This window comes from Arachis ipaensis, chromosome B10 (assembly GCF_000816755.2).
Source record: "Arachis ipaensis cultivar K30076 chromosome B10, Araip1.1, whole genome shotgun sequence".
NCBI lineage: Eukaryota > Viridiplantae > Streptophyta > Magnoliopsida > Fabales > Fabaceae > Arachis > Arachis ipaensis.
The window spans coordinates 72,666,967-72,676,857 of record NC_029794.2 but is presented as its reverse complement, the minus strand read 5'-3'; positions in this window follow the sequence as shown (position 1 = coordinate 72,676,857).

Sequence of the window (9,891 nt, the reverse complement as noted above, 5' to 3'; positions counted from 1 at the left end):
TATATATATTTTCCTGCAGTAAGCAGAGGCTGTCTCAAATGAGCGGCTATTATTATATGCGCATTTATTTAGGAATGGAAAATCGTATCCGGGAAATCAGGATTACTCGTGACCGGATAAATGTCGGGATTGCGGGCAGCCAACTGACACATGAGCTCATGGCTTGCGCTAGGGCTAGACATGCATCATTCTTGTTTGCGCATCATTCTCTGTTGCATTCCTTTCTGTGTGTGATCTACTTCTTTATGTTTTTCTGCTTGTATGCTATTTCTATGTTTTATTTTCTTGCATTCTTTCGTTTGTGTTCTGCTTTCTGTTGTCTCTACTTTCTCTTTCTATCTTTATCTTCTGTTTACTGCTTCGCTATATTATGTTATTCGTCTACTAATCAACCCCAAATAAATGAACGTAACTAATAACCCCGGCCCTAATAAGAACTCCCCAGTTCTTACCCCTTCTCTCTCCCTTCCCCCTTCAGATGGAAGTAAGAGTACCTTACCATAGTTCGCTGATGACCGTTCGCAAGAAGAAGATTCTGCTCTAGATAGTCTTTTGAGTCTAGGGTGAATATCTTTCTCTGTTTATATGTATATACTGTGAAACCAGCCAACGTCTGCACCCCGTTCGTATGCGCACTTTAACCTAAATTCTGTGTACGAGATTCCTATTGTGTGGCTACTTCATGAGGTACCAGAGAGACGTCCTGTGGAAAAGTCTGATCGTACAGAGGAGTAGCAGATGATGTTCTATCTTTTGATGATGTTCCCCCAAACTTGAGTTGTAAAGACTTAGAACGTACTTTCCCTCGCTTTAGTAGTTTAGAGGGACTAGGTGAGTATAGAATCTAGGCTAGCCTAGGTGCCAGCTTAGAGACCTTGATACGCGAAAAACTTGTCTCGCAACAAAATTTCTTTCGGCAAGTGTACCGAATTTGTCGTCAAGTAAAAACTCACAATAGAGTGAGGTCGAATCCCACAGAGATTGATTGATCAAGCAACTTTAATTAAAGGAATGTTCTAGTTGAGCGAACCAGAATTTGAGTTGGGAATTGCAGAAAATTAAATGGCGGGAAAGTAAATAGTGGAAACAGTAAATGCTGGAAATAAAGAACTGAATGTAAATGGCGAAAAGTAAATTGCAGAATCTTAAATGGGGATGGGACAATTGCTCAAAAAAGTAAATGGCAGAAATTAAAGAGAATGGGTAAGATTAGAAATGGGAAGTTCATTGGGCTTAGGAGATGTTGCATTCTCCGGATCAATTTCATTTTCATCTCTTCCTCAATCAATGCATTCATTGATCTCCTTGGCAATCTTAAGTGATCGAATTACAATTCCTTGTAATTCAATCTCTCAAATATTGATCAATAGCCAATTCCTTGGTCAATTGCTCATGAGAAGAGATGAAGTATGGTTACTGATTATACCACATGCATTTCCCAAATTAAGTGTTGGAAGGATTATAGTCACATATCCATCCACACCCAATTTGGTCCAGCATGAGAAAGCATTTCTAGCATGATCCCTTCATTCCTCTTTCAAGGTTCAGAAGAGATCCAAGTATGAATAGCTTCTTTTCCAAGATAACTACCCAATTGGATGAAGATCGAAAGCTTTCTAGTAAAATCAAGAGAAAATATAGAAGAAGGAGAATGAAAACTAAAATTGAACCATCAAATTACAACAGAGCTCCCTAACCCAATGAAAGGGGTTTAGTTGTTCATTGCTCTGGAAAATGAAAACAAAGATGGAGAATACATGCTGAAAGTAAACTAGAAGTGCAGAGAAAGTAAAATACAGAGAGTAGTTCTAGGCCAAAGGCTCCCTAAAGTTTCCAGCTCTCTAAACTAATTCAAAGCTACTCCTATATATACTACTCTTCTGATCTTCTAGTTGGCTCTTCAAGTCTTGGGTATGGGCCTTTGGATCCTGAGTTTGAAGCAGTTATCTTCATCATTGGGCTTAGCTTTGCTTGTAGAGAGAAAGTGTGAAGTAGGCAGGGACTTTTAGCTCAGGACGTTAGTGGTGTTAACGTTAAGTGAAAGTGTAGGTTCGAGAACGTTAGTGACAATCACCTTTTTCACTAACTTTGCTCACCCAAGTATGAGCCACGTTAACCTCAACGTTAGTGGCACAAACGTTACCACTAACGTTGCCTCTTGGTCCTTCGCACATGTTATTGGGACTTACCTCTCCCAATAACGTTGATAAACCTCCCCCTTCCCTACGTTAGAGTCCACTTTAACTTAGTTAACGTGGCTCTTAATGTAAGCTTGCCAATCCTTCGAGAATGTTAGTGACACTTACCTTTGTTACTAACATTCCAATGTGCCCCTCTTTCTCACGTTAGAGTCCACGTTAACTAAGTTAACGTGGCAACTAACGTGGCCAATTATGAGCTTGGTCCAACGTTAGTGACAAAGGGGAGTGTCACTAACGTTGGCCTTATTGTCTTCTTCAACGTTAGAGTTCACGTTAACTAAGTTAACGTGACTCTTAATGTGGGCTATGATGGCTTCGAGGGCGTTATTTGTGATTACTTTTCTCATTAACTTTGCAAGTTAGCTCCTATTCCACGTTAGAGGTCACGTTAGTTAGATTAACGTGGCTGCTAATGTGGTTCTTCCTTGCTTCTTTTGTCCTGAAATCAAGCAATAAAGTGCATTAAAGTTCTAATCCAAGTCATGGGAAATGCAACATCCAATTTGTCATTAAATTCATGTAAAATCCTCATGAAATCATGTAAAGTGCACAATGTATGCTTGAATCAAGATGTAAGTGAATATCTACCCAAAAAGAGCTTATTTTCTAAGAAATTGCATATAGCAACTTAGGTTCATTCCTTCACTGGCTTTCAGACCTTTATCATGTTCTAGAATACTCACTTGATTGCATCCCATGAGACTTTTATTCATTGATCTTTTTGTTGTCATTTCAGGGCTTATTTTTGTTCTTGGGCTAAGTGCTCTGTAAGGGGGCAACTCTTTAAAATAAGCTTTCAGCCAACACTCCCGAACCAGTTGGTTCAAGGTGCTAGGTGTTGAAACACCCCTACGGACTTACTTCCTGAAGTCTCTCCCCCATACATACACACCACAAGCACATGGTTTGTTTATTTTCTTTCCTTGAGGTCTTGGTGTCCAGCACCTCTTTGGGCTATTAAATGTTCTATAGCAAAGATTGCTCTTGATGGTGGACTTTCAGCTGATAATCCTGGGTTAGTTAACCCAAGTTACCAGGTGATAAAGCACCCCTAAGAGCTTAGTAATCCAAGCAGATCCTTGGTACAGGAACACCACAGACACATCCCTCAAGGCTCAAACCCTTGGTGCCTAGCCTATTTTCTTGCTATTTTTTTTCTTTTATTCTTCAACTTTGATTGTTCTTTCCCTTTTTCTTATTAGGATCTTATTATTTAGCTAGTCTCATGGGTATGTTCAAAGCATAGTATTCATGACAGATAGTTGTCTTCCCACCTTTTGGTTGAACCAACTTAGCTAACTTATGACCACACCACAAACTCAGGAACTTACTCCATAGTATGAACTCCACTCTGGTCTTTTATAAAACACTCATTCTCTTTTCATTTGATTCAAAAGGACAAGCATACAAATAAGTAAGGAGATGATGCAGTACTGACATTCAGACTAGCCAACACAGTCCTAATCAACAAAAAGTTTAAAAGACAGAAAAAAAGTTCCAACTAACGAGTAACTATCAATCAAAATTGCATTCGGACTTCCAATTTTCAACATTCTAAGTACATGGAATTAAGTGACAATATAACCTTCGGGTGATGGTTCTAATTGCCCTCTTTTTGTCATCATCCTGGTGTTTGCTACCTCACTTCCGTGGGTGAAGGTGCACCATTTCCTCATAAGATTCCTGCAAAGTTATTGGAAGTTGCTTGTTCCTAAAGCACTTGAGAAACAGTTAGCTTGCATGTATGCTTGTGACTTATGAACTTAATTTGGTGTGTGAACACCAAACTTAATTCCTTGCCTAGTACAAAACCTTGCATATATGCAGAGAACCTCATATCTTGTTGTTTAACAAAACAATTATTAACTAAAATCTAACTAGATCTAAGTGGTTTCCCTTGATTGGTTGGAGCTAGCAATGTGCTTTTGGAATGGAGCGTGATTCTAACTAAATTCCTTTGGTGGAACACCAAACTTGGAATTACACTTTCACTCTTGGATTGTTTTGGTGTGGAACACCAAACTTAGCTCCTCGCAATACAGGGGAAACAACTTGTGATCTTTATTGAAATAAAGATGAAAAGGAAACTACCTGAGGTTGGGTTGCCTCCCAACAAAGCGCTCTTTTATCGTCGCTAGCTCGACGATTCCTCCTTTACTTGAGATGATACTTTACTCTGGAGTTTTCCCCCATGTTGCCCAGATAATTCTTGAGTCTTTGTCCGTTCACTGTAAAAGTCCTTTCTGAACCTTCATCCATGATTTCGATGTGTCCATATGGCGAGACTTTTGTGACAAGAAAAGGACCGGACCACCTTGATTTGAGTTTTCCTGGGAATAGTCTTAATTTGGAATTGTAGAGGAGTACTTGCTGCCCCTTTTCGAAACTCCTGGGTGCAAGATGCAGGTCATGTCTTCTCTTTGCCTTCTCTTTATACATCTTGGTATTTTCATAGGCTTGTGACCTGAATTCCTCCATCTCTTACAGCTGCAAGATCCTCTTTGCACCAGCAGCAATGCTGTCAAAATTTAGTATCTTGATAGCCCAGAGAGCTTTGTGTTCCAGCTCCAGTGGTAAATGACAAGCTTTCCCATACACCAGTTGATATGGGGACATTCCAAGTGGAGTTTTGAATGCTGTTCTGTATGCCCAAAGAGCATTATCCAGCTTCTTTGACCAATCCTTTCTTGATGCACCCACATTCTTTTCCAGAAACCACTTTAGCTCTCTGTTGGATATCTCCGTTTGCCCGCTTGTTTGGGGATGGTAAGGCGTGGCCACCTTGTGTTTTTCCCCATATCGTAGGAGAAGAGCTTCTAGTGGTCTGTTACAAAAATGGCTCCCTCCATCACTGATGAGTGCTCGTGGGACTCCAAACCGGCTAAAGATATTCTTCCTGAGGAAGTTCATGACCACCTTGTTATCATTTGTTTGGGTTGCAATAGCCTCTACCCACTTGGAAACGTAATCCACTGCTACCAAAATGTACTTGTTTGAATATGAGCTTGGGAATGGCCCCATGAAATCGATTCCCCACACATCAAACAGTTCCAATTCTAAGATGAAATTTTGTGGCATCTCATTTCTTTTGGGTAAGTTTCCAGATCTTTGGCATTCATTACAGCTCTTTACTAGTTCTTTGGCATCCTTGAAAAGGGTCGGCCAAAAGAATCCGCTTTGTAACACCTTTGCTGCAGTTCTGTTCCCTCCAAAGTGGCTTCCATAGCATGAGCCGTGGCAATTCCATAGGACCTCTCGTCCTTCTTCTTCCGAAACACATCTTCTAAGGATTCCATCTGAACACTTCTTGAAGAGACATGGCTCATCCCAGACAAAGTATTTTGCATCATTCATGAGCTTCCTTTTTGATGTTTATTTATCTCTAGAGGTAAGGCCCCAGTTGCCTTGAAATTGGCAATGTCTGCGAACCATGGTGCTTTGTGAACTCTCATCAGCTGCTCATCAGGGAAGAGCTCGTTCACACTTGTATCATGTGTTCCACTTTCCTCATGTGGGATTCTGGATAGGTGATCTGCTACCTTGTTCTCCACTCCTTTCTTGTCTCTGATTTCAATGTTGAATTCCTACAACAATAAGATCCATCTTATTAGTCTTGGTTTTGATTCTTGCTTGGAAAACAAGTATTTAAGTGCTGTATGATCTGTGAAAACAATCACTTTAGCACCGATGAGGTATGATCTAAACTTGTCAAATGCAAAAACTATTGCTAGCAACTCCTTTTCAGTAGTGGTATAATTTCTTTGAGTGTCATTGAGGACCTTGCTCGCATAGTATATCACATGGACTAAGTTATTTTTCCTCTGTCCTAATACTGCCCCAACTGCAAAATCAGATGCATCACACATCAATTCAAATGGTAAGTTCTAATCAGGTGGGGAAATGATAGGAGCAGAAGACAACCTTATTTTCAAATTTTCAAATGATAGCATGCATGATTCATCGAAGATAAATGGTGTATCAGATACAAGGAGATTTCTTAAGGGCTTGGCTATCTTTGAAAAATCTTTAATAAATCTTCTGTAAAAGCCAGCATGCCCTAAAAAGCTCCTAATTGCCTTGATATCACTGGGTGGAGGCAGTTTTTCAATAAGTTCCACTTTAGCCCTGTCCACTTCAATGCCTTGGTTAGAAACCTTATGGCCAAGGACTATTCCTCCTGTCACCATAAAGTGACATTTCTCCCAGTTCAAGACAGATTGGTCTCTTGGCACCTTTTCAATACTAAGGCAAGGTGACTCAGGTAGCTAGTAAAGGAATCTCCGAATACCGAAAAATCATCCATAAAAACTTCGATGAATTTCTCTATCATATCTAAGAGATAGAAAGCATGCAGCGTTGGAAAGTAGCAGGTGCATTACATAGCCCAAATGGCATGCGCTTGTAGGCAAACACTCCATATGGACAAGTAAATGAAGTTTTATCTTGGTCTCTGGGATCAACCACTATTTGGTTATATCCTGAATAACAATCAAGAAAACAGTAATATGCGTGTCCTGCGAGTCTTTCCAACATCTGATCCATAAATGGGAGGGGGAAATGGTCCTTTCGTGTAGCCTCATTGAGTTTTCGATAGTCTATGCACATCTGCCATCCTGTGACGGTCCTTGTAGGAATTAGTTCGTTCTTCTCATTGGGAACTACAGTGATTCCTCCCTTTTTGGGCACGACATGCACTGGGCTGACCCAGGGGCTGTTTGAGATCGGGTAGATTACCCCTCCCTGCCATAACTTCATAACTTCTTTCTGTACCACTTCCTTCATGATTGGGTTCAGCTTCCTTTGGGATTGAATGGATGGTTTGGCATCATCTTCCAGTAGTATCTTATGCATGCATATGGCTGAACTTATTCCTTTCAGGTCAGCAAGAGTCCATCCAATGGCATCCTTGTGCTTTCGCAATACTTTGAGTAGTTCATCCTCTTGATCTTGGCTGAGGCACGAGCTTATGATCACTGGGTAACTTTCATTTTCTCCTAAGTATGCATATTTGAGAGTGGGTGGCAGTGCTTTGAGTTCAAGTTTGGGTGCTTCTGAATTTTCGTTTTCTTCCTTTGGGGCACCTTGCATATGAATCTCTGCTGTTGCAACCTCTTCACTAAACGTTGACTCCTCCTCTATTAAACCTTCAGGTTCTTCTTCTTTAAAACTTTCCTGCACTGCATCTTCAAGTAAGTCCAACCTCATACATTCTCCCAATTGTTCTGGTGGGTAACTCATGGCCTTGAACACATTGAACATCATCTTTTCATTGTATAATCTCAGGGTGAAATCTCCTTTTTGTACATCAATGACAGCTCCAGCAGTGGCCAAGAACGGCCTTCCTAGGATGATGGAAGCCTTGGCTTCCTCCTGCATGTCCAGCACTACAAAGTCTGCTGGGAAGATAAAATCTCCCACTTTCACCAGCAAATCTTCTACAGCGCCATGAGGGAACTTGAACGATCGGTCTGCCAGTTGTAATGCCATTTTTGTTGGTTTAGCCTCCTCGATTTTCATCTTCCTCATCATAGCTACTGACATCAAATTGATGCTGGCTCCTAAGTCACAAAGAGCCTTCTCCACTGTGATTTCCCCTATAATACAGGGGATCTGAAAACTCCCGGGATCCTTCAATTTCTGGGGCAGTTTGTGCTGAATGATTGCACTACATTCTTCGGTTAATATCACAGTCTCGTTGTTCTTCCAGCTTCTCTTCTTAGTCATTAGCTCCCTTAAAAACTTGGCGTAGAGTGGCATTTGTTCTATTGCTTCAGCAAAGGGTATGTTGATTTGTAGTTTCTTGAAGATTTCCAAAAATTTCGAAAACTGGTTGTCATCCCCCTTCTTCTTTAATTGCTAAGGGTATGGGACTCTTGGGACGTCTGGCTTCAGCACTCCTTCCCCCGTTTTGTGAACTCAAAGTGGGAACTCGAGCTCCATCCTGCTCGTCTTCCTCTTTATTTGAGTCCTTTTCTTGTGGTTTTTGGGGGGTTTCCTTCAGTTCCTTCCCACTCCGAAGGGTGATAGCCTGACACTCCTCCCTTTGGGTTGAGTTAGTATTGCTGCAAAAGTTGTGGCTGGGAATTTGCTTGAATAAGTAGCCAATTTGTGTCTCAAGTTTCTTGATGGCAGCATCCTGATTCTGCATATTGGACATCACTTCTTCTCGGAACGCTTTACTGTTTTGAATCTCTTTGCATATGCCTTCAAGTAGATTCTCAATTCTTGAGAGTCTGTCATCAAATGATGGTGGATTGGGATTAGAGGTGGAAGGATGAGGGGTGTTATTTTGGTTTTGATATGGATGTGGAGAGGTGTTGTTATGGTGGTGTTGATATGTTCTCTGTGTGAATTGTTGGTGAGCTGCATTGTTATTGGGGTTGTGACGTCTTTGATCTTAGCCTTGATCTTGTTGATTCTCCCACCCAAAGTTTGGGTGATTCCTCTATCCAGGGTTGTAGGTCTTGGAGTATAGATCATGGTTTTGCCTAGATGAATTCCCAATGTAGTTGGCTTGCTCTTGACTACCCTCTGCTTCTTCATTCACTCCTTCTTGGGTTGCTGATGAAGTGGTGATTGCTGCTACTTGGTTCCTCTCAATCTTCTTGGTGAGGTCAGCCAGCTGCTTGGTAATGAGCTTATTTTGGGCCAGCAGAGCATCTACATTGTTTAGCTCCATCACTCCTTTAGTGTTCCCTCTTTCAGAAGCATAGAAATATTCATTTTCTGCTACAGTTTCAATGACATCTATGGCCTCCTCAATGGTCTTCTTCTTGTTCAGAGATCCCCTGGATGAGTGGTCTACTGCTTTCTTTGATTCATAAGAAAGGCCTTCATAGAAAATGTGTAGCTGCACCTATTCATTGAACATATCTGGTGGACACCTCCTTGTCAGATCCTTAAACCTCTCCCATGCTTCATATAGAGTCTCACCATCTTGTTGCCTGAAAGTTTGGACCTCAGCTCTCAGCCTGTTGATTCTTTGGGGAGGATAGAATCTGGCTAAAAATTTATTCACCACATCTTCCCAAGTTGTCAAACTCTCCTTCGGAAAGGACTCCAGCCACTTGGCTGCCTTATCCTTGAGTGAGAATAGAAATAAGAGCAGTCTATAGGCGTCAGGATGAACACCATTAGACTTCACTATGTCACATATCCTCAGAAAGGTGGTTAGATGTTGATTGGGGTCTTCTTGGACGCCTCCTCCAAATGAACAGTTGTTCTGAACAAGGGTGATGAGCTGTGGTTTTAGTTTAAAATTGTTGGCGTGGATGGTTGGCTTTTGAATGCTACTTCCACAGTTTCCTGGGTTTGGATTGATGTAAGAGCCTAAAAGTCTTCTATCCTCCCTATGGTTGTGAGCCTCTTCTTCATGATGGTTTTCCATGTTTTCTTCAATGTTTGGTTCAAAGTATTCCTCCTCTTCCTCAGCACCAACTACTCTTTTTCCTCTTGCTTCCCTCCTTAATCTAAGGAAGGTCCTCTCTGGTTAAGAATCAAAGGAAGTTGAAGCCCCGCTTCTTCTCCCTGTCATACAACCATCAAAGCACAAGCAAGGAAAATAGATGCAGAACGTATTTCTGTTAGAATTACTGTTAGTGTGAGTGATGCAATATATCGAACAGTTAGTGGGTTAGTGAACTGAATTGCAAATAACTAAAAAAAACTGAAAAAGTAGGGGGAAGGGAAG